General features: G+C 55.3%; 1 long non-coding RNA gene across 2 annotated transcripts in view; it reads right to left on the minus strand.

The window, feature by feature from the left end:
* LOC308533388 overlaps positions 1-26,051 on the minus strand; it is a 316,610-nt gene that overhangs the window by 191,863 nt on the left and 98,696 nt on the right. For both annotated transcript variants that reach the window (XR_013997083.1, XR_013997084.1), the window contains exon 3: positions 3,578-3,698. This is a non-coding gene — a long non-coding RNA (uncharacterized lncRNA). The remainder of the gene's footprint in view (positions 1-3,577; positions 3,699-26,051) is intronic.

Genomic DNA, 26,051 nt, shown 5'->3' on the forward strand with positions numbered 1-26,051 from the left:
GCCTTTCCTCTAGTGTTGATTATAAGAACAATCAGCCCTAATGACTGGGGCTCGTTGTGGGGCAGAAGGAAACCCAGAAACGGTTTCGTTTTCGGAGATGGCCTGGCCACCGCTCCCAGCCTCTGCACAAGCCCACGGCAGGCACCCCGAGGAAGCTCAGTGTCCGCTGGCATGGTTTTATCAGAAGCAGCAAAGTTAGACACCGTTTCCCCTAGACTTGCGTATCCCTCCTCTGCGTCTGCTCTCATGTGCAGACATTAACTGAACTGCCTTCGCTACTACAAATAAACTCCCGGTCAAATGCAGTGAGCCAAAAGCCTCAATATGAAACCACAAGAAGCAGTAATAAAGTGGGCCAATACCAGAGGCGTCTTCAAAAGACATTTCTGTTTCAACGCAGGGTTCCGAGTGGGCCGCAGTCTTTTCTGTAGGACGGTCAGCCACCTTTCCACGGGTACCCGTGGCCGGAGGCCAGGCTGGCTCCTGTCCTCCGTGGGCAGGAGCTGCCGAGTGCCCTCTGACCGAGGCCGAGGGGTTGGCTTGCAAGTATCAGACAGGAGCCAGGAGATGCCTCCAGAGTCGGGGTCCAAAAGCAAGGTGGGGGTCAAAGGGAAGAAACCCAGCCTGTGTGCGGGTCCAAGGAGGGGTCTGGGTGAGAGAGTGACACAGAAGGTGAGGAGCTGGACAGGGAAGCAGGTGGAAGAGTGGAGGCCAGTTGATTTACTGCTGAGAAAAGAGAGCCCGGAAAAGCAGTAAAGGGCTTGCCCAGGGTCTAGACCAGTGATGGCGAACCTTTGGAGCTCGGCGTGTCAGCATTTTGAAAAACCCTAACTTACCTCTGGCGCCACATCACATATAGAAATTTTTTGATCTTTGCAACCATAGTAAAACAAAGACTTATATTTTTGATATCTATTTTATCTATTTAAATGCCACTTAACAAAGAAAAATCAACCAAAAAAATGAGTTCACATGTCAGAGATGACTTAGGTTCGCCATCACTGGTCTAGGGGGTGGGGGTGAGGGTAGGAGGTGGGTGAGGGAGGCGGGGCTAAGGTGGAGTCCAGGTTCCTGGAACCTCTGTTCTATGGCAGGAAGAGTCAGATGGCCCAGGCTTGCGCATTGGAAAGGTACGGGTGCCCTCCCATTGGCAGGAAGCTGATTTCTAGGCAGGGATGCAGGCAGGAGAGCGGGGCCCTTAGGACAAGGAGGAGCACAGGTGCTCAGTCCTGGATCAGGGCCCCCATCGCAGACCAGCTCCACCCCGGACGCGCTCAGGACTACGCAGCCTGAATCCAGCACCTACCCCTGTTCTGCCTGCTCCCAGCAGCTGAATTCTGGGGAAACTGCTCTCCCGTCACCCCCAGACAGACCTGCCAAGCCCCTTCTCCATTCACAGAAGGCAGGCCACCCTGACCACACTTGCAGCCCGAGAGACAATTCTTTCAGCTTCTATCAGTGGTTCTTAACCTTCCTAATGCCGTGACCCTTTAATCCAGTTCCTCCTGTTGTGGGGACCCCCAACCACAAAATTATTTTCGTTGCTACTTCATAACTGTAATGTTGCTACTGTTATGAATCGTAATGTAAATATCTGATATGCAGGATGTATTTTCATTGTTCGCGACCCACAGGTGGAGAACCGCTGGATCCTCTGCCCCAGGAACCGGAGTCCCATCCGCCCTTGCCCCGCAGTGGGAGCTGCTTGTCCAGCCCTTGGGGTGCTGCAGGGAGTGTGACCCCAGAAAAGGCTGCCGCAGGTCTGCGTCCACACTTGTCCCAGGGCCGGTTGCCTGGATCGGGAGCGGGAGCGGGAGAGGGAGTTTGGGCTCCACAGACAAACTCTAGGGCCTGCTGAGGGCTTGAGGGCCAAACCAGGCACGCAGCCCGCGCACAGGAAGTCCTGCTGCCGCCCGCACTGCAGGTGGGTTCTGACGGCAGAAGTGGGACATCAGATAATGTAGTGAGTGCCCGGGGGTGCGGACATCCGTGGGACAGACAGGCTTCCTCATCGCAGATGCCCTCAGCTCCCAGGTCTTACTCACATGCATCTTTGAGGGTGTGAAGAGGCGGCACCCTCTTTGGGAAACCTCCCCAAGGGAGCGGGGCCTGCTCCAGGCCTCCCTCCCACACACCTGGTGAGCGTGGAGTGTCCTGTATGTGCACCAGCCCCCCAGCATGCCCCCCACTGTGACTGAAGGGCGAGGCCTCTGCCCTCCATCCCCCTGTGCCCTGAGGCTGCTGAACACAAGGCACCCCGCCAAACTCCAGGCACGAGGAAAAGATGGCACTCCGCCGCCTTAGCGCATTCTCTCCTTCCCTCCCCGTCCTGCCTCCCCCGGCCATCTGCACACCAGCCAGTCCACCTTTCTCATCCACCTGTCCGCCCTTGCATAGTGTTCAAATCTGCGATGGGAACCATTCTCCTTTTCCGCCGTCTTATTCATTCCCTTCAACCTCTCCTTTAAAAAGCAATTGCAACGGACCTCCTCCAGGGATCCGGAAAACATTCTTCTCTGGGTTCTCCCGGTAGCTCTCTCTCCCCCTCGCCACTGTCTCCCTTCCAACGCCTCTTCCATTTGCTCTTACAGGACGTGCAATGAGAGGCCCAACCCCGGGGTGTCAGGGCCCCTGAGACAGTCCTCGCGGGAACAAGCTCACCAGCCGTTGAGTGTACGGGCAGGGGAAGAATGGTGACGGCCCGAAATCGCGGCTGCATCCAGGGGAGGGAGCAACCAGGTCTGCTCAGGTCTGCAAGGCGATTCCCAGCTTTCCCGAAGCGGATCTGGTGGCCGGTGGCAGGCACAGAGAAGAGCAGGCCAAGGACGTTAAACCAGCCTGCTGCATGGAAGGGCCTCTACATGGTGTAATGAGTGAATTAAAAAAACAAAAACGAAACACTCTGGTTTTGGAGCCTTTCCTCCTAATCTCCACTGTCTCATTCAGTACCCACAACGCCTGCCGGAGGCCGGTGCTAAGAGGATCCCCATTTTACAGATGAGGAAACCGAGGCTTGGCGAGGCTGGGTGATTTGCCCAAGGGGAGGCCAGGAGCAAAACCAGGAAGGACTGGCCCTGCCTGAAGCCTGTGTTCACTTCCAGCCTTCACCGCAGGCAGCCTCAGACCCGCGTGGCTGGAGCAGGCGCTTCGAGGAGGTGGGGAAGGAGGAATCCGTCATCCGGGTGTCCCCAAAGGCGTTTCGACCTGGTTCCTAACCCAGCGCCCCTTCCCATCCTCTCTCAGGTATGGCCCCCACATGTCTCAGCCGGACCGCCAGAGCATCCTCCTCCACCAGGAGGAAAGGAGTGGGGCGCCACTTTGGATATGGGGGCTCCTTCCGCGACTAGGGGCTGAAGGAGAGAGCGCTCCCAAGGCACACGGCACAGGCGATCACAGAGCCAGGCCCCGTGTACCAGGATGAGGTGACCGAAGCCGACAGCTCGAGCCCTGCAGAGTTGCCCAGGGAGCCAGGCCGAGAAGTCAAGAGCCACAACCCAAGCTGAGTTGCTAGACATCACCAGTTCCAAAAGCCACTTCCGGCCCGTCCCATAGGGCTCAAGAGGAGACATTCCCTTACCTCCTTCCTCCAAGCTCAAGGCGTTACCGCTGGAGTCCAGGGAAGGCCAGCACTCAGGTCCCTCCGGAGTGTTGAATGGACACGTGTGTTTTCAGGCGAAAGGCACCTAAATCCCAGGATCCTGCAAATAGATCCGAAAAGGACAGAGAATGATTAGCACCAATGTCCACAAGAGACATCTCATTCACTTAAACAATCAGAAGTACCCGCCCTGGCCGGGTTGGCTCAGTGGATAGAGTGTTGGCCTGTGGACTGAAGGGTCCTGGGTTCGATTCTGGTCAAGGGTACATACCTCGGTTGCACTCAGGAGGCAACCAATCGATGTATCTCTCTCACATCGATGTTTCTCTATCTCTCTGCCTCTCCCCTTCCCTTCTATTCCCAAAATCAATGGAAAAATATCCCTTGGTGAGGATTAACCCCTCCCCCCACAAAAAAATAAGAAAAAATAAGAAGTGCCTATATACTATGAGCTAAATGAGAAGCAGTGGGAGAGCTGACATTTATTGAGCAACTGTGATGTGTCAAGTACCCTGACGTACAGTGAAATACACGAAGCCGTTCAGTCCCATGAGATGAGTTTTTGATAGCTCCGTATTTCAGAGATCACATGCGAGGCGAGGCCAGCACTGACGGCCAGGTCTCCTGACTCCCAAGCCTCCCCCATCCACCCTGTGCAAGGGCCCTTCCCCCCTAAATCTTGAGTTCATCCGATTCCAGGAATTCTGGCTCGAGGGGTTGGGGAATAGAAACACGGAATCACTTCATTCTGAGGACGGCCTGTCCCAGATGCCCAAGCCATTCCCCAGGAGGCGGGGCTTATGGAAACGGGGAAGCTGTCTCAGATTAACTTGGTTGTAACTTTTATCTGGGCCCCACAATGCGATCTGCTAGCATGCAATCCGTGCACATCATGAATTACTCAGGGAACGAACAACTGTGCAGCGTCCCCAGGGCCTCTTATCCTAGCGGATCATCGAGGCAGCCACAGGAGGTGGCCAAAAGGGGCGAGGCGGCCACCCCTAATCTTATCAGCACTGAGAGGACCCCCTAAGACTCCCCGGAGCAGGACCAGGCGCTCCGCGGGTGAGCTCTGACACTGACTTCTCTTCTTCAAGGGACGGTGTGGCACCCCCAGAAAACCACACGGTTACATCACCATGGAGCCATCCTTCCAGACCTCCATCCTGCGCTCCCCTTCCGCCCCCCACCCCCACCACATCCCCAACTCCACAGCATCTTGGAAGCCAAATCACCGAGCAGATGGGACTCCCGTGAGCACAGACTCGGAATAAAGAAGACTGACAAGTGCTGAAGGGGAATTTGCCCTCCATTCTGAAAACAGCCAGAGAAGTGCCCTTGCCCCAAGGGCAGAGGCCAGGTGGCCCCAATTCCCCACCATCAATCCCCTCTCTCCTCCAGGAAAACTGTGCCATCATTTGCTTCTGTGAGGCCCTCTGGCTGTCACCTCCTCCTGTGGATGTGTCTGTGTGACGGGGACCGACAGCAGCCCCTCCCGTCAAGGGCTGGTTGGATCCATCGCTGCTCAGAATGCCGGTTCCGAGTGGGAGACGGGGAACCCCCTCTCTCGGAGAAGTCCCCTCGGCTGACAGCGCGCTCAGAAAGATGCCTCCTCGCACACCCACGCTCCCCCGTGGGCAGCCTCCCTCGCTCCCAGGCCTTATGCCCCGAAAGAAGAGGCCGTTTTCCTTATGGTCAAAAGCATTGGCTTCATTACCCCAAAGGGCAGCCACTGAGCTTCTCGCTGACTGTGGGCTCGTGGTCAGGCTGCCCGGGTGGGCATCCCAGTTCTACTGCCAACGTCCTGTTAGGAGCCTGAGCAAGCGACTCTCTGAGCCTCAGTTCCTCATCTTAAAGGTCTGTTCTCAAAGCAAGAACCTTTGCACAGCTGAGCACGGGGCCTGGCACGTGACAAACGCTTAGGAACGCCAGTGGTCGGCATTCCACTGAGGCAAGTGCTGCGGCCTTAACTCTTCGTCTCCTCCCCATAAGGAGGGAGAAGGTCTCCCCTCTCTCTGTCTCCCCACGATGACTGGGTCAGCATCGTGGCTCAGGACACAGGGCGCGGGGAGCAGGAGAAGCCAGTGAGAATGGAGCTGAAGTCTGGGGTTTGTGTGCACCGGCCTCCGCTCCAGGCCTGACGGCCCTCCTTCTGTTTGCTCATCTGCAAGATGGAGCAGAGGGTAACCCTTGCCAGCCCCCAGGCATGCCGCACGAGATCGTGCAGGCGGGCTACACTCCAGAAACTGGGAGGGGCGAGAGACACGCAGCAAATCCTGACAGCAGTGCCACGGACAAGCCCCCCGGGATGGGACACTTTGCTGAGGAATATCCTCCCGGGACCTCACTGAGCACCCACGGTGACCCCAGGAGGTCAGGTCAGAGTCCGACCCTCATGCCCATTTCACAGACGTGGAAAGTAAAGCTCAGAAAGGCCGAGGAGGCTGCCGGACACCCACCCGTGTGTGGCTGAATCACTCGTTTGCAAGCTCAGCCCCACCTCCTCGTAAGGGGGGCAGCAACAACCCAGAAAGTCAGCTCTTGCCAGAAAGAAAAAAAAAAAAAACCTCCTTCCAAGGCGGCCAAGTTGATTAATGTTTTTAATTAATGTTTTAAACCACGGAGCAATGTTCCGTGGTAATTAGGGAACTAAAATTTCTGAGTTTCTCCCGGGAGCGGGCCCAGCCAGAGGCTCGCTGCCAGAGCTTGGGGAGGCCGTCCCGACCGGCCAGGGTGGTCAGAGTGGAAAGGTCGCCGCCCCACGTCAATGCCCCGAGCCTGGCAGGCTGTCGGGTAGCTTCCCACCCGTAGAGACAAGCCAGGGAAGAAGGAGACTGGCCCAGCGCAGGGGCAGGGCTAACCGGGCCCCTCTTCCTCGGGATCCAGCCAGCCCAGCGGAAGAGGGGGCAGAGGGAGCGACACGCAGCCTGTCCAGCCCTGAGCCTGAAGGCCCGGAGGCTGCTGCTCCCAGGCCCCCCGGCCTGCCACACCGTCCCGGGACAGGAGACCCCTGCTCTTCGGCTGACAGACAAACCCTGCCCTTGCCCCTGAACCAGGGGACCTCGGGCTTTCTCAGGATGCTGACAGGTAGACCTAGATAGACACCCCCAAGATCCCAGGACGTGAGAGGCGAGTGGAGGCCCAGACACAGGCCCTTTGGCCATTGTGTTCAGGGATCTTTCTCGCTCTGCCAGGGTCTTCCTTGTTCTATTCCTCCCCATGACCCAAAAGGCAGGGTGGTAATCGCTTCTTTTCTCCCAGGAGAAGGTGAACAGCCAAGACCAGCCGCCCCACAGGCAGGGGCCCTGGCCGCTCGGCAGGACACGCTGAGGCAGCCGTCAGATGAATGACTACGTGGTAACTCAGGCTATGAAAGTGCCCATCCTCTCCCCAGGATTTCTGACCTGGAGATCATTCAAACATCCTCTGCTTGCTGCAAACAGACCACGGAGGTGGATGAAGGCACCTCAGGGGGGAAGACCCTGAGAGCAGCCCCGGCCTTGGGGTGCTCGATCCCCCAGAGAAGCCCTGGGAAAGGACAATCTGGGGGGGGGGGGGTCAGCAGAGCCTGCCTCACGCGCTTGCCCCGACTCTGAGATCCAACAGGCCTAAGTGCATGGGAAACAGGTGCCGACTCAGGACACAGGCTGCCAGGGGCAGAGCTCATCCCGTCGACAGCTGTGCACCCTGGGCAGGCTACTTGACCTCTCTGATCCTCATCTGTGAATCAGGGCCACTCAGAGCAGCTGCCGCCCAGGGCTGGGGAGGACGCACTGCCGTGCATGCAGGATGCTTAGCCCAATGCCTGGCTCACGGCAAGCGCTTGATTAATACCTGTTCTTCTTGGGGTCTCACTGCTGCCACTACTCCCACTGAGGGGCAGGCCGACTAGATGATCCTGGACTTGAATCCCAGCGCGGCCATTTCCTGGGAATGCGGCCAGAGACTGACTGCTTGACCTCCTTACGCCTCAGTGTGTTCGTGGACAAGACGTGGGAGTGACCACCAGCCACACTGGACCACCCAGGACTGCAGGACACGTAGTAAAACAAGTGGGACAGCATGCGCCTTCCAGAGGGAGAACCCAACCCAAACCGAGGGACGTTCCCCAGAGCAACTGGCCCGCACGCCTCAGAAATGTCAAGGTCGGGAGCAGCCCGGGAACCGCTCCGGGGTAAGGAGATGAGGCCACGGAGGGCAGAGGGCTCTGGCATCAGGAAAACCCCAGAGGCCATTATTGGGACAACTGGTGAGATGGTGTGTGGCCCATGGGTTAGATAACACAGTTGAAGCAACACTCCGTGCCTGAGTTGGAGAAGATTTAGGGATAAAAGGGCATGTCCACAACTTACTCTCAAACGTTTCAGAAAAAACGGTGTGTGCATGTGTGTGTGTGCTTGTATATATGTGTGTGTGTGCTTGTATATGTGTGTTTTGTGTGTGTGCTTGTATATGTGTGTGTGTGCTTGTATATGTGTGGTTTGTGTGTGTGCTTGTATATGTGTTTTGTGTGTGTGTGCTTGTGTGTGTGTGTGTGTGTGTGTGTGTGTGTGTGAAGGGGGATGGGGGAAGAGCGGGTGAACAGTGGTGAGTCTGGGTGCACAGCAGCTCTGCGAACCATCCCTGCCATTGTTCCTGCCTGTTTGACTGACCCGGAGCTGAGGAGCAGGGTGGCAGTGACTGACCTAAAGGCCGGAGTCCCCACCATCCACGTGAGCCCCAGACACAAGCCCTTCTCACCAAAGCCATGTCACCTCGTGCAGAAATGCGACGATTTACTGGGTGGAAAACTACAAAGGATGACACTGAAACTTAGTTTGAACCACCATCCCTCCCACCACAAAGGAAGACCCATGGATGGCTCCCTCTGTCCCTGCACCCCAAAGCCAGGCTTGGAGGGCCCAGCCCCTGGCCAGCCATCAGGCAGCACGCCAGGGAGGCACCTGGAGGAGGGAAGAGGGCAAGCTGGGCTTTCATGTGTGCCAGGCAGTGTCAGGAGAGCTGCCTGCATCTCCAGTCACGTGATCCTCCCAAGACCCCTTCAGGCAAATGCTATTGTTATTCCCATTTCCTGCTGCAGGAAACTGAGGCTGGAGGGAGGCTTTCGCCTGGTGGTTCATCTGGAAGGTGGATGATCTGGGATTTGAGCCCAGAGATGTCCACAGACCAAGGAGAGGCAGGCACTTTGGGTCCACGAAGCAGCCAGAACTGAGACCAGCCAGTCCCCTGGTACTGCAGCAGGAAGCTGTGAGGGGTGGGGACCCCAGCTTCCTGCCTGGTGTCCCCCACCAGCACTGCCCCAGCACTGCACACAGAAGCCGCTCAATACTTGCACACAGATGCACTCACAGACATACACCTTCTTTTCCAAGAAGTTCAACCACACACAGACAACATTTGGGGGACCCAACAAGCAGAGGACGTGGGTGTCTTTGGGGGAGAGAAAAGGAGGTCTGGGGACAGGGATGGGTAGGACTCTTCGTTAAAAACTATCCCGCTGGGTTTTGCCTGATTGAATGCCTGGCCTCTTCAGAAAGCTGTGGTTGTTTCTAACACAAAGGAGAACAGTGGGCCCTGTCCCTGCAGGAGCCGCTCCGAGTGTGTGAGGCGGTGAGCCATTCCCCGTTTGCCAAGCTGAGGCCTGGTGCCCACCTGCCCCTTCATGACACCCCTTTCCAAGGTGGGGGGACCAGAATGACGACAGACCCATCGCCCTAGAGGGCGTTGGATGTGATCACCACGAGACCAGCCCTGAGTCCCGAGATGCCGGAGCGGCTGTTACAGGCACTCGGGGAAGCCGCCCACGTGCAGGCGGAACCGTCTTACTGTGTTTCATACATGTTACCTGTCTTCAAACTCAAGACAATGTCTTCCTGAAGGCTCCAAAGATGGTTCACATTTTTTAGCAATAAAGCATTTTTAATGAAGGCATGCACATTGTTTTTTAAGGCATAATGCCACTGAACGCTTACTAGATTAGTAGAGTGTAAACATAACCTTTTTCCTCTTTTTTTTCAAATATATTTGTATTGATTTCAGAGAGGAAGGGAGAGGTAGAGAGAGAGCAACATCCATGATGAGAGAGAATCATTGGTCAGCTGCCTCCTGCACGCCCACACTGGGGATCAAGCCTGCAACCGGGCATGTGCCCTGACCAGGAATCGAACCCTCAAACCGTGACCTCCTGATTCATAGGTCAATGCTCAACCCCTGAGCCATGCAGGCTAGACTAACGTAACTTTTCTGTGCATGGGCTGGGGGCGGGGGGGGGGGAGAGACCAGAACATTCACGTGACCTGCTGTATTGTGACGCTTGCTTTGTGGCAGTGGCCTGGAACTGAACGGGAAATGTCTTCAAGTGTGCCCCTAATCCTACCTGGCACCGTTCCCTGACACACTCCCAGAATGAAGGGCGCCAGTGTGTGCGGGAACGGGGTATGCTCTCATCCCTACCTCCACCCAGGAGGCAGGCAGGGACTCTTACCACCCGCCTGGCACAGCTCAGGAAACAAAGGCAGAGGATGGTTAGAAAGTGCCCACACTCTCCGAGGAGGGCAGCCATCTAGCCCCAGAAACAAACGGGGCTCCTAAACCCTACACTGCCCCCAGGAAGCAGCGTGAGGATCCACCACTGTCCCATGAAGAAAGGGCTTGGAGCCCTAGCCGGTTTGGCTCAGTGGATAGAACGCCGGTCTGCAGACTGAAGGGTCCCAGGTTCGATTCCAGTCAAGGGCATGTACCTTGGTTGTGGGCACATCCCCAGTAGGGGGTGTGCAGGAGGCAGCTGATTGATGTTTCTAACTCTCTATCCCTCTCCCTTCCTCTCTGTAAAAAAATCAATAAAATATATTTTAAGAAAGAAAGAAAGAAAGGACCTAGAGTCAGAGACTCCTGGGCTCCTGGCCAGGCTCCCCCTCGTGTGGGTGAGACGGCATCCAGCAGCTGCACCTGTGTGTGGACGGAAGGCGTGAACACGTAGGAAAATGCTCTGTGAACTGTCAAGTGCGTGGCAAAGCCTCCCATCAAAACAGAGGGTGTGGTGGCCGCTGCGGGAAGAAGGTGGCTCTCCCAGAAGCCTGGAGGCCTTTCACCTCCACCTCAAACTTTCCTTTTTGTAGCTACACTTACATGCAACTTTCCCTCGCAAGCATCCTCCCACCTCCCCTCCTGCCCCAGGGGTGTCACATTCGTGAAGCAACCCCACAACCTCCCTTCCTGCCGACACAGGTCCTGTCACCCAGAACATCAAAGCCATGGCTTTCGGTAACAGCCTCTCGGTTCTGTAAACAACCCGCCACATGCCAGCCTTCGCGGGTCCTCGCGGCACCTTTGCAGAGAGTCCAGCGCCTGTCCTTCGGTCCAAGTCCAAGTCGAGGGATGGCCATACAAACAAGTCCTTCCCCACTCAGGCCTCATGCAGAGGAAGGGGGTGGGGCCGGCAATGGCTGGGTGTCTCAGATCTAGAAATCTCTGATTGCATCTCCGCTCTGTTCAGTCTCTACTTCCTAAACTGCAATGACAGCTCATTTACATACAGGAGGGGGCGGGGGTGACCATGTGGTTGCCTAGACCCCGGGCTGTAGATGTGGGGTGACTCAGAGAGGAGAAAATGTGTATTTTTCAGTCAGCTCAACAGAGTGGTGCCTCCAATTTTCCAATCACTTAGATGATGTAACGTCACTGGGCCAATGGGACCCCTGGGGAAGTTCCAGGCTACTGGGAGTTCAAAGGTCGGTGCGCATAAGTTACGCAGGGAATTTCCTGCAGCGGACAGGTGCACCAACAGGCGGGCTGGAGGGGGAGTCCCCTCCCCGAGAAAAACATCCCTTGCCCATTCGCTCTCCATCTCAGTGAGTCATTGTCTAGGGAGCCAAGGAAACACTGTGTCCAACTCTGGCCCAGGGCCAACAACCAGGAAGTCACACCCCCAGAGTGAAGGGCGCCTCTTCCAGGAAGCCAATGGTGAACACTCCCTAGATGAGAAAAGCTCAAAAACAAAATCATCGCTAAAATAGGAAGTATTTGCTGGATGACTTAACTATGCTGCTTCCATAAAGCTTAGGCACTCCATCCCCCCAGATCCAGGGTGCCTATCGTATGCCGGGTGCTAGGGATAAAATGGTGATCACGCAGGCATATCCATCCAGTCACCCTCCAGAGCAGGGGCTGACAGTGCTGGCAGATGATGACCTTCAAGACAATGACCTTGCTCAAGATCAAGCATCCTTCCAGGGGAGCCCACCTACAATGATGGACCAAACCTCGTCTCAATTCTGGGAAATTCTGAAGGGCCATCCCAGCTCCAGGACTCCCATGAGGTTGGCTGGGGCCTTTGCTGGGACATTGTCACAACTCGACTTCTCCTTCTGCCTAGTCCTGATCTCTGTCCCCTCAGTTTCACTGACGTGGATCCCAAAGGCATCCCTTAATAATCATCCTGCCTACTAATCTACATCTCAGCATCTGCTTCCCAGGGACCCCAGCCAGCATGTAGAAGGTGCTTCTGAGTGATGCTCAGGCCCTGGGCCACCAGGACAAAGGCCCGAGGACCAGGCTGGCAATCAGACCGTTTCTAGATGGAAACTGCTTCCTTGGAGCACCCTCCTGACCATGGGGCTGAAGCCCAGGTTCAATGAGGCCACTATGATCAATGGATGAGAACTGGGAAGCCACAAATACCTTTTTTGATTTTTATGTGTGGATCAGCCCAAGATCCCTAAGATAAGGCTCACTTTCCTCATTTTTGTTCCCCAGCACCTACTATAGGAGAGGAGCTGAATAGAACGGCTGCTGAATGGTCAGCTGATGAATGGATGAATGGACAAAAAGATGAAGAAGTCGTGTCTAAAGCCGCCAGGCAATACGTGAAAGGTAATGATGACCGGGTACGGGTGAAACTACGGTGGAACTATGCAATCACATACACCGTTTACCACAGTTCTCAAGAAACACTGGCGCTGAAGAGGACAGCTAAGCCGCTCATGAAGAACTTCCTAGAGAAGGTGGCCTGTAATGAGCAGCCAGAAAGAAGGGAGGGAATGGAGGAAGGCCGTTGAAACAAGAGAAACGAGATGCTAGCATTAGCAACTGCATTCAGACTGCGCTCATCCGATAGGGAGTAAGTAACACCCCATCACAGACAGCCCAGCCATGTAAGGGGGGTGAGCCATCCATAACCATCACATGTGACGCCGTGAATGTGGGCTGTGACATAGCCACTACCAGCAGAGCCAGCAGTCAATGGGAGGTCCTGGATGTAGGACTGCAGTTTGGGGACTTTAACCTACAGTGATAGGAAGTCATCGGGGTCATGGAACAGAGGGGCGAGGTGACAGCTGGTGGGCTAAGCTTCAGAACTGATGGAAGACCCCTTAAACCATCCATCCCTTAGGTTTGGGGCAGGTGCTTTGAACCCCCTAGTCTGTTGTGCTCCTGAAGGGGGTGGGGACTTGAGGACATGCCCAGAGCTTCCATTCAAGCAGAATCAATTCTGGGCAACCCTTAGACCCCAGCCTCAATCCCCCTAAGGAACGATGTACCCTGGGGGCCAACTCATTCAGACACCCGCCTTGCCCACCAAGTGTCCTCATTTCTGCGGGCGATGCCCAGGACACAGGAGTGCTGAGGGCAAGTGGAATAAACAGGCACCTGTTGTTTGCGCAAACAAGAGGAAGTGATGAGGACAGTGGGAGAGGGATAACGTTTACCTGGAACAAGGATGACACCTGATGTCACAGACACGATTTGCTAAGTAGAAAACACAGTTACTTTTGGCCGATTACTACCCATCCTTGAACTGGGAGCATTGAAAAGGCTAAATGCTGAGGCCATCAGAGGTGACAAGTCAAAGAACCGACCTCGGGGGCCAGCCAGGAAGCCCGGTGTCCAATTGGAGGCCCAAGTCACAGGGAGGCAGTAATGCTCACAGCTGAGCAGACAGACTGCAGCTGAGCACCCTGGGCTCGGTCGAAGGCTCCACCCCTTCCTTCCTGCGTGACCTGGGCTAGGTAGAGCCACCTCCCCAAGCCTCGGCCTGTCAGAGTGCCTGGAGGCGCTGAGCCCCGGCAAGGCCACGCACTCAACACGTAGCTGGTGCTCAGAGCAGATGCTGGTGCTGTTTAATCATAGGCTCCAGGTCTAAGACCACCCAGGGCTCGTCCCCAGCTGCTCAAGCATCTCCTGTGAGGCCCCTCCTCGGGGGAGCTGGGGTGGGGGTGGGGCAGCAGAGGACCATAGCTCCACTGTAACCCAAACAGCTCTCCTGGAACCGTTATCTGTAGAAGGCCTGCTCATAGATTTCAGTTATGCCCAAGGGGGTTGAGGGCTTTAGGAAAGTATGATAACGTCAAACGTTCGTGCTCTCATTTTAATAAAGAAAAAAATGAGGCCTCCAGAAACCAAGGGGCTCATCTAAATGCACACACCAGGCCCGCGGCACAAAGATGCAGCAAGCGATCCTGGCTCACGCACAGGCCACCCGTCCCGAGGCTGGAGGCGCTGGGTACCTCCTCTGAGGTCTAACACTCGAGGGCAGGAGACTCCCACCCTGGAGGCGGGCAGGTGGTGACCCCAGATGCTTGACACCCCAAATGGAAGCCCATAGGTCCTTGCCTTCGAAGCCTGGTTTGAAGACCAAAAGGGATGTCAAGAGGAGAAGCAACCCAGGCAGACACCCTCCACTTCCCTCCCGAGGGACAGTCTCCCCTGAATGACCTCCCAGAGCTGGGCGGGGGCTGAATGAGGGGCCCTCGAGGCATGAAAAGGAATCGGCCCACAAACATTAGGATCGAGACAGGCAAGGAACTAAGGAGGAGAAACCAGTCCCTTCTTATCATGAAATCACAGCTCCCAGACACTCTGATGGGCCTTGTCCTAAGTTACGGCTGAGTCTCCATCTGCCCCACAGGGTACACCCACCCAAGCAGTCATTTCTCTCTCGCCGGGCAGGGAGGACAAAAGCAGAATGAGACTCCTCACAAGTGAAGATGCCCTCGAGTGACCACAGGTCAACTGTCAACCCAAGAATCAGCACACACAAAGCAAGGGAACCCGGGCACGGAGCACAGATCAATCGCACAGAAATCGCGCGTCACGGCCAGTCATCTCCAGCCTCCTCGGTGCCGGGCACTGGTGGCCTTTCTGTGTGACCACTAATCCTGAAAGGCAGCTGTATTGTCCCCAAGTGACAGATGGGTAAAACGAGGCTCAGTGAGTCCCCAGGGCACAGCCAGATCTGACTGTGTGCTGTGTGCGGAGTCCTGTGTCCTGCAGAGGCCTTTGCCCAGGTCCCTCCTGCTTCCCCCCACCCACCCTCTGCTATTTCTAAGGGCATTAAGTGTGATTGGGGTTGATTTTATTCAACAAGGAAGACACAGATTGTCCAGCGTGGGAGGGGGGCAAGCAACATCAATGCCAGCATCAGAAAGTCCATACAGCCTGGCCAGTGTTGCTATGTGGTTGAGCGTCAGCCCATGAATCAGGAGGTCACAGTTTGATTCCTGGTCAGAGAACATGCTGGGGTTGTGGGCTCCATCCCCAGTAGGGGGCGTGCAGCCGATTGATGATTCTCATCGGTGATGTTTCTTTCTCTCTCTCTCTCTCTCTCTCTCTCTCCCTCTCTCTCTCTCTCTCTCTCCTCTCTCTGAAATCAATTAAAATATGTATTAAAAAAAAAAAAAAAAAAAGGAAAGAGCACAGCCGGTGTGGCTCAGTTGGTTGAGCATTGTCCCATGGACCAAGAGGTTGCTGGTTCAATTCCCAGTCAGGGCACATGCCTGGATTGCCAGCTCAATCCCCAGTGTGTGTGTGGTAGGGGGTGTGGGGGGCGGTGGCAGGTGCGGGGAGGAGCATGCAGGAGGCAGCCAATTGATGACTCTCATCGATGTTGCTCTCTCTCCCTCACCTCTTTCTTAAAAAAAAAAAAAAATCAATAAAAACATTTTTTTTAAAAGAATACCCATACAGGGGAGTCCTGTTCCTGACAAGGATGGGCAGACAAGACCAGTAAGATTTCTTCAGTAAGACAAGAAGGTGAGATTCTGTAAGTCTAAAGTGACATTCCAATTATTCCCCGTATTGGATTGAAGGCATTCCTACAAATCCTGAGCTGTAAACCTCAGTCTGCCTCAGGGACAGGCTCTTCATGTCCATCCTGGCCTCTCCCCACGAGCCTCGGCCTTCCTGGGGAGGAAGGTCCCAGCTGGAGATCTTGGCGAGGACTCACTCCGAGGCATCAACAACCGACAGCGGAGCCAAGCAGGGTGAGAGGAGCCTCCGACCCCCCAGGATGTGGTGAGACGAAGCAGCGAGAAAATCAGAGAAAGCTATCTAGAAACACAGACAGCACCACCATAGAAAGATTGAACAGGAGCCTGCAGAGACTTTTCTTCTTTGTTTTATAGCTAGGAGGCCCCAAAATAGCTGCAAGAGTTACGTCTCAAAGCTCTCTGAAGGAAGAGCCTGCCTTGTCCAGAAGACAGGTCTAGGAGGACAAGGGTTGAGTCTGAAGTCATGAGACTACAAAGACGTAGCTCAGAGGCCCTAGCTGGTGTGGCTCGGTGGATAGAGTGTTGGTCTGTGGAGGGAAGGGTCCTGAGTTCAATTCCGGTCAAGGGTCCTGGATGCGGGCTTGATCCCCAGTGTGGGGTGTGCAGGAGGCAGCCTATCCATGATTCTCTCTCATCATTGATGTTTCTATCTCTCTCCCTCCCCCTTCCTCTCTGAAATCAATAAAAATACATTAAAACAAAAAAAAAGGTAGCTCAGACTCCACGTGACAGCCTGCTTCCCAGCCTTCGGACCCGGAAGCCATGAGCATTTCACACAAAGGCTCCATTTGGAAGCTCCCTCATTTTAAATAAAGGCTGGCTCAACCTAAAAGCAATGAACCTGGCCGGGCCAAAACCAGCATTCCCAGAGAGAGTCGGTCAACAAGCCAGTGAAAAATAAAATCTGTCCTCACTAAGGATCAAAAATACAAATTTAACAAGAGACCAATTGCATCTATTGAAGCATAATATTTTAAGCTAATAACACACGGTGTGGATGAGGCTGTGGTGAAACTGACATAGCCACATGTGTCGGTGGCAGCATAAACAACCGTATTTGAACATGATTTGGCAATACGGGGTCATGGAGTCATAAATCTGTGCCTTTGACTCAATAATCCATCTGCTGAGGATGTGTCTAAAGGATTTCCCAAGAAGAGGAGAATACTATGCACAAAGCTGTTCCCAGTACCTGTCAGTATTACAGCAAATTACTAGGAAACTTCATTTGCAATGACAGAGAACTGGCTTAGAATATGATTTATTGACCTGATGAACCATGACACGCTCTTAAAAATGATCATTAATAAGGTGTTTAACAAAATGGGGGAGAAATGCTTAGGATATAATGTCAGATGAAAGATTATAAAATATCCCCTACACCTATGCCTAAATATAATCATAAGTTAATGTAGGGGCAGACATGTCATCAGAAAACGATCTGATTGGTTGGGGGAGATTATTGATTTCACTTTCTCATCCTTTTCCATTCTGGGTGTACAATAAATGACAACACTCCTGATGTTGGTAATGACGATGACGATGATGATGGATGTTATTGGTAAAACTTCAATAGTGTGTAGGGAAAACAATAGGCGGAACTCTGGGGCACTAGGAACAGAACTCAATCTGAGAAATGATCAAAACCTTAAGAGGCATTTGAAGATCAAGGCAAAGGAACGTGATCTCTAATCAGAGAATGGAAACTGCAGTTACCCATGGGGTCATGTATTAGCGACGTCAGCCCTCCAGGCCCCACGGCGCATCCGGCGGTATCTGATCATCTGAGCTGTGTGAGATTCAGCCTTCCTCCTCCCCGACACACCCACGGTGCTCAGACAGGAACAGAAAAACCTGGATCTGTGCATATTTAAATGCCCAGCCTCCTAACACACAAAACTCTGCTGAGAGGCCTAGAAATAATTTAAATACTGCGTTTCCTTCTTAAAAAGGCAACTTGGTCAGTTTCTACACGTGGCGCTAGGGGTCATATGCAACTTTCATTTTCTATAGGGGCGGAACCAGATGGGATTTCCAACGTGGACAGAAATCCCAACACACAGCTGCCTCCACAGACACCGGGGGCAGGGGGTAGGGGCAGTCAAGTCAGGGGGCCAACACTTTAGAATCACAGGTGACCCGAGTCCAGTCCCAATTCTAACTCTACCAGCCCTGTAGCTTTGGGCGTGATATTTCATCCCTGTGGTCTCAGTTTTTGCCTCCATAAAATGGGGACATTACAGGATCTTCCTCATAGGGGTGTGGGGAGGATTCAGAGAAATGTGTGCACTCAGCGTAGCGCCTGGAAGCCGTGGGTGCTCACTAACTGGTAGTGTTCCCCCTGACTCTCACTCCCAGTCTGCCGGACGGATGTGTTCCCCCGGGTCTCTATACGGCACTTGTGCACTGAGCAAGGGCGGGGCACACGTGCAAATGATCCACTGCAGCTCAACCTGGGGCCCACCAGGACCACCTGGTTGTTTCAAGAAGCACAAGCATGGACACCCGGTGGCTCCCAGCACAAGTTTATCAGATTCCCTGGGGAGGGAGCCCTTGGCGCTATTTTTTAAAGTGGGTCCCACTGTGCCACTGCCTGGGGCACATCTCACCCAGGCGCAAGCAACCAGGCATTTCTCCTCCGAACCCCCACTCCCGAGAGAGTGGGAGGCGGCAGTGTTTCCTCATTGACTTAGGCCACAGTTCAACAGCTCCTCCTGGAAGCCAAGTGCTCTCTGAGTGACTGGCAAACAGACAGGGCTTCCCCGCCGGCCACCCTCCTGCTCAGCCCAGTGGTTTCGTGCGAAGCAGCAAAGCAGGCCAGATGGAGTGATCTGCCCCCAGAGGCCTCTGGGAAGCACCTGATCGACACGGGCAGCAACACTGACACGTCAAGGGCGAACACAAGTCCCTGGGCTGTTCCTGCCCAGCCCTGACCTCCTGCTCACGGATGAAGTGCAGAGAATCCCACCTGTGAGCCCGAGCGCCTGCAGACCCTCATCTGTGAAAGGGGTACAACCTCCCCTGCAGGGCTGCTGAGATGCCATGTGTCCAGTGCCTGCTCTCCCGCCTCTGCCTCCCCCCACCCCTCTGCCCCCAAAGAAAGGCTCTCAGCCAACATGGCAGGCGCTGTGCTTGGTGTGAAGTCCCACTGAAGGGAGACATAGGGGACCACTCTTCCGGGGCGGATCACTGACCCTTCACTCCCAGCACACGTGCTCCCAGGCCTTGCTGAGTTTATAAACCTACAAGTCTAGGCTCTAAAGATTGTCTGGGAGAGCCCGTACCTGAGGACAGGATGGAATTCCCTTCTAGATGACTCTCCTAGGGCTGCTGTTACAAGTTACCACCAACTAGGTGGTTTAAAACAACAGAAATCGATTTGCTCCCAGTTCTGAAGGCTGGACATTGAAAATCAAGGTGTCCGCGGGGCCACAATCTCTCGGAATGCTCTGAGGAAGAAGAATCCTTGCTCGCCTCTCTCCTAGCTTCTGAGCTGCTTGGTGTTCACATGGCATTTGTCCACATACATGCGTGTGTGTGTGTGTGTGTGTGTGTGTGTGTGTGGCCTTTCTCTTATAAAAACACTCACTGGACTTAGAGCCCACCCTACTCCAGTACAACCACATCTGCGTTCGATGACAGCCTCAAAGGCCCTATTTCACACTAAGGTCACATTCACAGTTTGGGAGTTAGGACCTGAACATACCTTTTGGGGACACACATTTCACCCTGGGTGCCTGCCGGACCTTCCCATGGTTCTGACGGATCCAGAACTTGTCCCCAGCCGCCACATGGAAAACCCTATGTGATCCGTCTAGCCAAGCAGCCAGGCAGCCCTTCCACAAACATCTCTCAAGCTCCCCTCTCCTGGGCACAGCTGCCGGCTGGGCACCAACATGAACAGAGAAGGAAGGCACTGAGAAGGTCACAGGATTCCTGGGCCTTCGAGCCCGGGGGCCCTGGCAAGGAAGCACCCAGCACCCCACAGGCACCGGTCAACGTGAGTTGTGTCAACTGACCGGACAGACCTGACCGGTCCGTGAATGAGGCCCGGGGGCGTGCCCAGACATTTCCCAATGACCTGGTGTGTGACCATGGGCAGGTGGCAGCACCCCTGTGAGTGAGGTCATTGCCTCACCTGGATGCATACACCTGAGAACAAAAGGCATCTCAAGGTGCTCAGCATACGTCTTTAAGGCAAGAGAAGGCCTGACCAGGTCAGCTGCCCTTCCATGGGCCATGTCTCAAAGGAGGCTGGGGCAGCGTGGGGTGAGCCTTCCCTGGTTGGCCTTGCTCTCGGCAGGGCCACGGAGCAGGCTCTGGGCCCAGCTGGATCGAGCTTGTACTAGGGCTGCATGGGGCATGTACGACCCTGTGGTTCTGTCCAGAACATACGCCTGACAAAGAGCATCCCACCTTCTTAGAGCAGCTCCAACCCTAGCCCCCGTCATCTACCTTCCTTCCCACTAATTGTATGGCGAGCCTACTTTGTGCACCAAACTCAGGTCTAGGGGATGGGTAAGGAGAGCAGGCACATACCCAGCCTCACGGCACTAATCCCAGCGTCCTCTCCTCCCTCTCCCCCTTCTCTTAGCCCCCTCCCCCCAGCTGATCCCCGTACTCCCAGTTCATCTCCGATCTTCCCCCAGAGGCCCCAAGTCTGTTTTCTATTCAAAGAAAGGCCCTGCCCTGACCTCTCCCTTTGTCACAGTGGCCGGACACCCATTCCTGTCAAAGCACGCAGCCCAGGCAGCCTGCAGTGGTCCCAGGAGCCACAGAAACACGCATGCCCCAAGGAGCTGTCAGGGTCCCGCCTCCAATGAGTCCTCCAGAGCGGGAGGCAGGGGGATGCGCTTCTGGGGGGAGCTGCCTGGGCTCAGGGACCCCAGCTGGAGGGGAAGGATCTGAGTGTGTGTCCCACAGAGAACGAAAGAAGATACTCCCGGGTTCCCGCCAGCAGGCTCTCCCTGCCGCGAGCCTGAAAGAGACAAGAAGCCAAGAAAGGCAGGAGGCCCAGGACTCCGGACCTGGGTGGTCCACTGGGGCAGCCATGAGCCAGGGGTGGCTATTTCCATTGCAGAAAATGCAAATGAATTCACAGGAAACGTGCAGGCATCCCATCTCGAGTGCTCAGGAGCCACCTGTAGGTAGAGGGGACCGCATCGTCCTGGGCAGGTTACAGGACACCCCATCCCCACAGGAAGCTCCAAGCTGCGCCAGGGCAGCCCCCGGTCATCCGGAAGTGGGACGGAATGCGCCCCACCCCTTCTATGGCCCAGTGTACACCCAGCTTCCCAGGGGTGTGATGGGAAACCCCGCCACAGGGAGAGGGGGCTCATGGCTCAGAAATGAAGAAACGCACAGCAGGTTAGAGGCCTAAGACTCGAGGCCCGAATGCAGCTCTGCCACCGAGCAGGTGCGTGGCCCCACGCGAGTCAGGGCACCTGGAGTGGCTCCACTGTCTCGGCACCTTTTCGGACCATGGAGTGACTCCACAGCCCGGGTGAAGCCAACACCATGAGGTGGCCATCGTCAACACAAAACCACAGCTGGAGTCTGCCTTCTCCGAAATGCTATTATTACCCTGCTTTTCTCGTTATGAAAACACCAGCGATACGGAGCCACCGGAATTTAATGGGCCTCTCAGTAATGAAATTTAATTTAACACAAACCAAGCAAGCTACCCTCCCGGCACGCCTGCGAAACCCCTGGAATTGGAATTGCAATTAGTCTATTTATTGTGACACTCTCTTTGGCTGGTTGCCCAGGCCTGACTCTGCAGGAACATCAGGGGGATCCTTCCGAAACGCACATCCACTCACTCCGGGGCCTCCCCCATCCCCCGAGGAGGCGTCACCAGGAAGACACAACCGAAGCTCTTTAGGGCCTCAGGCACAGACGCCCTCCGGGACCCTGCTCATACTGCTGCAGCTGCCCCTGCCTGGTCCCCTCCCTGCCTTACCCACCTGAGCAACACCTTCCAACTTGGACTCAAAACCCAGAGCAGGCTTCACCCCTTAGGGGAAGTGCTCCCGCGGGAGCCTGACCCCGCCCTCCTCGACCCCTCTGTGCCAGCTAATGTTGGCACTGTCCATCCCACCAGTGGGGTCCTCCTGGCCCCGCGCCTGGCTCAGGGCCTGGCACAGTGGCAGCCACCCCCTGGGACTCCCCACGCACATGAACGGAGCTGAAGCAGACGCAATGGAGAGGCAACGGCCAGGTCCTGGCTTACAGGGGTCTGGACACTTGGCTCAAAAGGGGCCACAGGAGCCGGGGAATCGCTCTGGAATGACCCGAACTGAATGAGTGCTGCCCCTCAGGCATCGGGGGACAGGCAAGAGGACAAAGGACCAGCTCCTGGAACCCAGGACGGCCACCCCCCGACTTTGCCAGGAAGTTGCCATCTTCCCTGGTGACAAATGTGCTTACTCCCCCCAGCGTCCTTAAAACTGTATATATTATTGATTTCAGAGAGGATGGGAGAGGTAGAGAGAGAGAAAGAGAGAGGGAAACATTCATGAGGAGAGAAAATCATTGAACGGCTGCCTCCCATACGGCCCACACTGGGATGGAGCCCACAACCGGGGCATATGCCCTGACCCAAAATCAAACCCAAGTCCGGGAAGGCTAACTGGGAGGAAAGGGCTCCTAGAAGACACTGTCCCCCAGGACCTGGCACGGGTGCCCCCTTCTTGGCCCAGCCTTCCTCACCCACCTACCTGTCCCACAGCCCCCTGTGCTCGTCCTCCCCACACTGCCCCTCACACCTGCTCCTCCAGGGACTCTGGCCGGTGACCCCCCACTGGCCGGTCTGCCCTTGGTGACTGATTATGTGTGAAATGAACTCAGAGCTCAGAGGTAGGGTGTTCCAGGGCGTTCATATTGTAAATGCTGCTCACAAGGGGGCTGCCTTTTGAGTAGAAAAATAGAAACGTATCCAAGGGCTCTGATTCCCTCTGGGTTTGGACTCCGGGGAACTTAGAGGCCACACTGTCCCTCCGAGAAGGCAGGAAGAGGAGAGAGGAGGAGGAATGGAATGCTTTGCAGCAATCACCATCCTGCAAAGAGCAGAATTCACTCACCAAACACGGACCAAGTCTCAGTGGGTCCGGACACTGAGGAAGGCACAAGGGACCCAGAGACGGCAAAGCCGGTGGCTGCCTGCAGGGACGGCAGAGCTAAAGGGCCAGCAGGCAGCTAGCCCGGTTGGTTCCCTGCTCCCTCTCTCCTCCTACCTCTTCTCCGGGCTAACTCCTTCCTCCCCTAACCACCTCAAGTCCACACTGTGGGGGTCTCTGTGTCCTTATGGCACCCTGTGTCCTCAACACAGCGCTTGGACCCTCTGCGGTGATCACCTGATCCTCCTCTAAATCTCCTGGCCCAGGAGACCCCAAGTTCCCTGAGAGGAAAGAGAGAGTGCTCCTTATTTCTGCGCCCCCACAATGCAGCCCAGTGCCTGGCCTGTAGTATATGCTCACTTAAACTGTTGCAGAAGAAGGGGCACCCTGCATTCTGAAGGATCCTTGCCAGTTGGAACAAGGATGGTCCCATCAGGATTTAAAAGAACGAAACCACACAGGAAAGGATTATCTGTGCCTCAGTTTTTGCATCTGCAGAGTGGAGACAGACTCCAGAACAAGGGTGGACAGGAAGGAAGTCCTAAGCCCCGCAGAGGCCTCCAGTGATAACTGGCCTCTCTATCTTCAGCTAGCTTGCTGATTTCCCTATCAGGGCGCATCCATCCACACGGCGAGTATGTGACAGGCTCTGCCACGAAGATCCTATCTCCTACCAACTGAACTTTCAAAGCATCTTTATCGGCAGCGCCCACCTCCAGGAAGGCCCATTCCTAACTCTGCTTGGTAACCCTTTTATTCCGGGCGCACCCACGCACCCAGCCTTATCTGCAAGGTCCCTAAGCTGTTGTCTTTTCCAGGAAGGGTGTCTCCTATCTACAGACCTCCAGGAGGCACGAGGAAGGGAGCACCCCCAGGCCTGATCCTGGCTCCCGCTGCAGGCTGCCCCCACCACCAGCTGTGTGGCCTGGGACCAACCAGCCCACCTCTCCAGAGCTCAATTTCCCCCTCTTTCCCCCTGCACAAGGAAGGGGGTGGGCCCAAGAGCCCTCCAGCTTGACAATGGCAACTATCATTATTATTATTATTATTATTATTATTATTATTATTATTATTCCAGGGGCTGGATTGGACAAGCCCAACTGGTATCATTTCTGCCTATGCTTATCCACAAAAGGCGCGAATGTCCAGCAAAAAAAAAATCAGGGATGTTCCCAGGAATTCTGTTCTCCTGGGTTTGCTGCAGAAGACAAAAGTCTCCCCATTCAGGACAACCCTCCCAAGAATTGCTTACTGAGTAAGGGGAAAACCAGAATGGGGGCCGACAGACCCCAAGATGGTGAGCGCTAGGGACGGTGGAGTACATGGCAGTCCCCGGCTCCCGGCACGGAGCGCAGCCTGCAGGAATCTGCGGGGGCCCCTTCCGTGTGCTGACCCAGCGGAGGCAGGGAAGAGGCTGCAGCCTGGCCAAGGCACGCAGACTCCTGAGGGGACAGCTGACCTCGGCCCTGACCCCTGCAGCCATTTCGCAGCCGGCTTGTTCCCAGCCGCCTTGAACTTCATCGCTGAGCGGCTTTCACAGAGAACGTCCCTAACTCCCTGGAGCAGCACCGAAGGGTCTGCGGTGAGCCGCGCTCCTCTGAGTGCAGGCCTGCGCCTCTTCACCTCTGCCTCTTCGGCATCCAGCCACTCTGGGAAAACAGCAGTCGCTTAATAAATGCTCAGTAAATGCGGGAATAAATGAAAACATAGTCAGGAAGCCAGCTGAGGGCTGATGTCAAATGCACTGCAATGGCTGATCACTCAGGAGACGTCCCGCATCCCACCCACCCCCCTTCCTCCCTGAGAGCCCGAGAGGTGCCCACCCACACCCCCAAAGAATACTCAGCCCTAAGAGGAAGTGCAGGATCAGGGCCACTGCATGGATTTCCCGCTGTGGGAGCACAGACAACCTACTGAGGCCCCGGTGTCCCTGCTGTGATAGTACCTCCCTCTCGGGAGGCCATGTGGACTCCCATAACCTGCTTGGCCCTGGGCTGCAGCTACCTGAACTGTTACTCAATAAGATGGTGCGAGGTCACTTCCGGAGTCACCAAGCAATGGAAGGCATGGTCCCTGATTCGAGACCACAGAGGTCAAGATACACTTGAACTCTGGACTCGGAATCCTAAATCCTCGGGCCCAATCCTGGCTCTCCCCGGGCAACCTCGGCACGTGACTTTCCCTCGTGAGGCCTCCCGCTCCTCATCTGGAAACAGATCTATAAAAACCTGCTCTGTCTCCCCCAGAGGATAGGAGCGAAGAAAACAGAAACAGAAAGCTTGCTAAGGTGCGGGCTGTAGGTGCTAAATATCACGTTATTTAAATGAATGAATTACAAGCTCCCCCACCCTTAAATCCATCGGCCGACCAGCCCTCTGTATGTTCCTGTTGGATTCCTCGCCCAAGCCCCTCACCTCAGCTCCAGTCGCCCCACCCTGCTGGGTGCATGCAGCTCTGATCACCCAGCCAGGCCCCTGATGCCAGGGAATTAGAAATGGGGGCCAAGGTTTGTGAATGCGGGCACCCAGCAGACGGCCCAGCTGTCCCAGCCCTGGGACCCTGCCCGATGGGACAAGGAGCAGCAGGTAACCAGGGAAGTGTACCCCCACACCCGCTGTCCCCACACTGCCTGGCTGTGTGCAACTCTGGGACCACAGTGGCATCAGCTGCACAACCGGAGCTGCCACCCTTGGAACAAGACAAGCGCTGGCTTAACTGCACACCAGAGAGTGGGCCAGAAGCCAGACTGCCACGAAAAGCTGTGTGACCTTGGGCAAATGTGCGAGCCTCTCTGGGCCTCCATTCACTTAGCTGTAAAGGGCGATACGAAACAGCACCCCCCTCTGAGGATTTGGATGAAATGAGTTCATTTCTGGACAGTGCGGGCGGCTGCTCTGTTGCTGCACTGGGGTGCTAGACACACACGGAGATGAAGAGGAGAGATCTGGAAAAGGCGGTAAAAGCATCTCCGACCTCAAGGCCCACCTGTCCGTCCATCTCAGGGGAAGAGTCAGGTAAAGATGTGCCTGCGCAGAGCAGCTTCGGTGGGGAGACCTCCGGGGAGACCAGGGCCAAGATGCCCCAGGGCCACTCAAAAAATCAGCAAAGCCGAAACCGGTTTGGCTCAGTGGATAGAGCGTCGGCCTGCGGACTGAAAGGTCCCAGGTTCAATTCCGGTCAAGGGCATGTACCTGGGTTGCGGGCACATCCCCAGTAGGAGATGTGCAGGAGGCAGCTGATCGATGTTTCTCTCTCATCGATGTTTCTAACTCTCTATCCCTATACCTT

Source organism: Myotis nattereri (genome assembly GCF_964212035.1).
Source record: "Myotis nattereri genome assembly, chromosome: 17".
In the NCBI taxonomy this organism is placed as follows: Eukaryota; Metazoa; Chordata; class Mammalia; order Chiroptera; family Vespertilionidae; genus Myotis; species Myotis nattereri.